Source organism: Citrus clementina, unplaced genomic scaffold, assembly GCF_000493195.1.
Source record: "Citrus clementina cultivar Clemenules unplaced genomic scaffold, Citrus_clementina_v1.0 scaffold_4, whole genome shotgun sequence".
Taxonomy (NCBI): domain Eukaryota; kingdom Viridiplantae; phylum Streptophyta; class Magnoliopsida; order Sapindales; family Rutaceae; genus Citrus; species Citrus x clementina.
The window spans coordinates 9,767,502-9,772,627 of record NW_006262274.1 but is presented as its reverse complement, the minus strand read 5'-3'; the positions used below and the strand labels follow the sequence as shown (position 1 = coordinate 9,772,627).

Sequence of the window (5,126 nt, the reverse complement as noted above, 5' to 3'; positions counted from 1 at the left end):
AATGCATATTCCAGAGTGTTGGGTAATGGTTTGAGCTCGAGTTTCGGTGGTGATTCTGATGATGGGATGAGTTTCTTCTCTGATGGTGCTAGTTGTTCAACTATTGACTTCCATTTATTGGTGTCCATGGATGGTGCTGAGTCAAGTAGGGCGTTGACCTCATCGACCGATCTGTCAATATCAAAATCCAAACCAAAGTGAGTTAAACATGTTTGTAAAGGATCATCACTAATGTTTGAAAGAAAAGTGTTATCAACTATTGTTTCAATTAAATCCACATCAACAATTCAATCATCTGCATTGTGAGGTTGTTTGGCAATGTTGAAGATGTTCAGCTCCATAGTCATGTTGCCGAAGGACAACTGCATATTTTCAGTCCTGCATTGAATGTGAGCATCTGCAGTTGCCAAGAAAGGTCGGCCTAGGATAATGGGAATGTGCTTCCTTGAATCCTGTATTGGTTGAGTGTCAATTACAATGAAATCAACAGGAAAATAAAACTTGTCTACCTGGATAAGCACGTTCTCCAAAATACCACGAGGTATTTTCGTGGACCGATTTGCAAGCTGTAACACTACTGGAGTTGGGTGTAATTCTCCCAGTCCAAGTTTCACGAATACTAAATAAGGCAACAGATTTACACTAGCTCCTAAATCCAACAAAGCATTCTCAATTGTGTGGTTTCCTATACTACATGAGATAGTGGGGGAGGCTGGGTCTTTGCATTTTAAAGGAATTTTATGTTGGAGTATAGAACTAACGTTTTCTGTTAAAAATGCCTTCTTTTGAACATGCATATTTCTCTTTTTAGTACAAAGGTCTTTAAGAAACTTGGCATAAGATGGAACTTGTTTAATAGCATCAAGCAAAGGGATGTTAACGCTTACCTGTTTGAAGATTTCAAGAATCTCACCTGTGGATTTTCCCTTTTTTCTTTTAGCTAACCTCTGAGGAAATTGAGCCTTGGGAACATATTCTCGTGGGTTGGTTTCTTCTCTCTCCTCCGGTGATGAGTCCTTAATATTCACAGGTACAATTTGATTTTCTTTTATCACCGGCATCTCCACTTTGTTGTCGACTTATTTGCCTTTTCGCAAGGTCATTACTGCTTTGACCTCTCCGTGCTGCTTTGGTGAACTGGTACTTGCTTCATGCACTCCTTTAGGATTAGGCACTGGTTGACTTGGAAACTTACCTTTCTCAACAGTCATTGTCAAGGTCTGAACTGAAGAAACAAGTTGTCCTACCATCTTCTCGAGGCTTGACACTGATTGAGCTTGTGAGTTGAAGCCTGCTCTCAACTCATTTTGTAGTCCATCAATGGTGCGGTTCTGTTGCTCAATCGTGGAGTGAGTAACATTCTTGAAATTCTGGAATGCATCCTCCCATGGTCTGGGTTGTGAGTAGTTCTGGTTTTGATTGTATGGTCTAAATGGGGGCTGAGAGGCTTGAGGATTTTGTGGAATTGGTGGAGCTGGAGCTGCTGGTCCGTTCTGTTGGAATCCTTGAGACCATGAAAAATTGGGGTGATCTCTCCATCCAGGGTTATATGTGTTGGAGTATGGGTTGTAATTTGATGGCTTTCTCATTACACCTATGGCATTGGCTTGATCTGAGTATGAGTTATGGTCATGTGGTTCTATTGATTTAGCAGTCGATAACGATGCTATTTGTCGAGCAAGACCTTCAACCATCTCCTTGACTTCTTTGATTCCCGAAGTTGACTCGCCAATTTGAACCTCATTTACTCCCTTAATTCTTCTAGTATTCCAGAGTGATCAACTATGTTGTTGGGAATTATCCGCTTGTCGCTGAAAGAATTCCCAAATCTCTGATGCACTTTTTGACATTAGCTCTCCTCCACTTGTTGCCATTAGCCATTCTTGCACATTCGGCAATAATCCCTCCAAAAAGTATTGGCATTGGTGCCATTTCTCATACCCATGATGTGGACATTTCAAGAGTAGCCCATTGAATCACTCCCATGTTTCGAAAAACTGCTCGTCTTCTCTCTGAGTAAACTCTGAGATTTCCCTGCGAATAGCATTGGTTTTATGCACTGGAAAATATTTATTCAAAAATTTTTTTACCATTTGTTCCCATGATGCAATACTATTAGCAGACAATGTATTAAGCCATGAACGAGCTTTATCTTTTAAAGAAAATGGGAATAATCTGAGTTTAACATCATCGTCTGAAAAATTCTCATATTTAAATGTTTGACAAATAGTATGAAAGTCATTCAGTTGATTATATGGGTCCTCATTTTCTAGGCCATAGAATGTTGGGAGACAATTTAGCACACTAGGTTTTAATTCAAAACTCCTAGCAGCTACATTTGGGTATCTTATGCATGATGTGCTCAAATTGGCTAAAGGACTGAAATAATCCTTAAATTGCCTCTCCTGTGGTGCTTGTAAATCCATTCTAAATTTATTTTTAATGTGCCTGTGTGTGCAAAGTGTTTTTTCTAATTCAAGGTCTATAGGTTCAAGATTAGGTAATAATGACCTACGACTATGCATGCAAAACAAATAAAATAAAAATAAAGATGGGAACAAAACAAATAAAAATAAAGAAGAGGGAGAAATTACAATACAACCTTATTGCGCTATTACAACATTTCTATAAAAATACACAAAAATAAATACGTGAAATAAATTAACTAAAAATTAAATTAATAAAATAAAAAAAATGACAAAGAAAAATAAATTGAAAATTAAATCACAGAATTTTAAAGAAGAGAAAAAGAAAAGAAATACTAACCTTTAAATGTAGATTCACTTTTTTTCTTTTTTTTTAATTAAAAAAAACAAGAAAAGAAATAAAAGAAATTATTCACAAAAATTAATTCTATGAATTAAAATTACTTACCTCCCCGGCAACGGCGCCAAAAACTTGTTGTGCAAATTTTAATATACTCGCAAGCGCACGAATCTATTGTAGTATAGATCAATGGTGATGAGTGTCGACCCCACGAGGAGGTGGATTTTAATTATATGTAGAATTAATTTTGCAAATGGGTGGTTGAAATTGTGGTGGAAGTGATTTAAATTATCCTAAAATTAGAATTGAGATGGCGATAATAAATTCTAAAATTGGAATTGCAATGGCGAGAATAAATTGAAACGAAATCTATTGAAATGACGTACTTGGGTATCTGGATCCGTATCAACATGCATCATGGGCTAAATAATCCGTATTAATGCCAATTAAATCATGAGGGGGGAATCCACACCTCATGAACCATGCTCTAATCAATATGATGCTAAGGGCTTATCGTGCCAAATAATAATAACCTTGTACTAGAGGACCGGTGAAACCAAGGCGGTACTAGACAAGATTAGTATTATTTGTCGACGAGAAGTCAAAACATCCATAAAAACTAGAGGGGAAGAGAAAATAAATTTACCAAATTAAGCCCATGACACATGTTGAGACTTCACCTTCAACCCAAGCTTGAAAGAAAATTAGCTACTCATAATTGAACTAGGGGCAAAATGAGAATTTATTAAAATACGAAGAAAATACAAGATTGAGAAGGAATTACAGAAAATGGATCCCAAAAATAGATTCAGAGATATCAAATTAGGGGGGGAGGCCCCCTTTTTATAGATACATGGAGTAAATCATGGCCATCGAATTAAAAACAGTTTGGACGCTCAAGATTGCGCCACGTCATCAGTCAACAGTACGCGGTTTGACCACGTGGATGAACAGTAACACAGTTTGACCTGGATGAATAGTAATGCGGTTTGGTTGAAAATAATCTTGTGTGATGCATGTACCGTACGCAAGATTTTTCTTCCACTGATATGCTGCCACGTCACCATCAACAGTACATAAGAATTTTAGCCCAACAGGATCGTGACACCTCATCAGTCAATGCCACATCATCGGTCAATGCCACGTCATCGATCCGTCTATGTAAACAGTGTCGTGAACAGTAACGTAGACAGTACCGTACACGTGAATAGTACCGTACATGTGAATAGTATCATTTTTCCTTTTATGCTCCTCCTAAGGTTTTCGACCGTCCTGAGTTCAAAAGTGATGTCCGTTTTGCCGTCTGATCTCTCCTTTATTATGAAATGACTATAATGCCCCTAAAATACATAAAATACTTAATTAAAATAAAACACATGTAATCAAATCACAAGAAGGTTAAATACATAAAAGTAAAGGTTGTTAGTAAGACTTGAAATGTAAAATGATGGTTTTCTCCTTTATAAATATGCATTTTCTTACACTCAACAATAGTCTTCACTATATTTGATAATGAGGTTACTTGAGCTGATAATACTGTCAAGGCATCTACATTGTGGACTCCTGCCCACCGATGGTTGTTATTAGCTATTCTTTCCAAAATTTCATAAGCCTCATTATAAGACTTAGATAACAAGGTCCCATTTACCGAAGCATCCATCATCAATCTAAGTACTTGGGTTGAGACCATTGTAGAAAGTTTCTAACTGTATATAATAAGGAATATCATTATGAGGACATCTCTTGAGTAACTCCATGAATCTTTCTCATGCATCATACAAACTTTCATCTTCAAGTTGATGGAAAATTTTGTGATCTCATTTCTCAATTTTGCATTCATGGCAAGTGGGAAGCACTTTATTAAAAATTTATCCGCCAAGTCATTCCATATAATAATGAAATTAGGCGGTAGAGAGTTCAACCATACTCTTGTTCGATCCCTTAGAGAAAATGGGAAGAGTATGAATCTTAATGCTTTCTGCGATACTCCAGCAATCTTGAAAGCATCACTTACTTCTAGAAATAGTTTAAAGTGAAGGCGATGATCTTCTGATGGCAGTCGATTGAATTGCCGCATTGTTTGAAGTGTATAAACATCACTAGTTTACGCTCAAAATTAGCAGCTTGCACTTTAGGTCTAACTATTCCAGGATTTATGGCTTGAGGGGCCAACAAGGCATAATCTCTAATGACTCTATCTCTATCATTTGCCATGTAGATAATATTACTGTTCTCTAGTTGCCCATAAATATTTTGTCCATTTTGACCTTCTTTACCTCCATGTGCATTGACGGGTTCTATTTCTCATCGAGGGTTCAAGTTCCTTATACCTTACAAATCATCTATGTCTGCAACATATC

At 36.9% G+C, this 5,126-nt stretch overlaps 2 non-coding genes across 2 annotated transcripts; both read left to right on the top strand.

Moving 5' to 3' along the window:
- Window positions 1–1,938: 1,938 nt before the first annotated feature.
- On the top strand, window positions 1,939–2,042 carry LOC112099357. Its single transcript, XR_002906161.1, has one exon. It is a non-coding gene; the product is annotated as a small nucleolar RNA R71 (small nucleolar RNA).
- A 2,446-nt stretch (window positions 2,043–4,488) lies between these two features.
- On the top strand, window positions 4,489–4,597 carry LOC112099435. Its single transcript, XR_002906236.1, has one exon. It is a non-coding gene; the product is annotated as a small nucleolar RNA R71 (small nucleolar RNA).
- The last annotated feature ends 529 nt before the right edge of the window (window positions 4,598–5,126 follow it).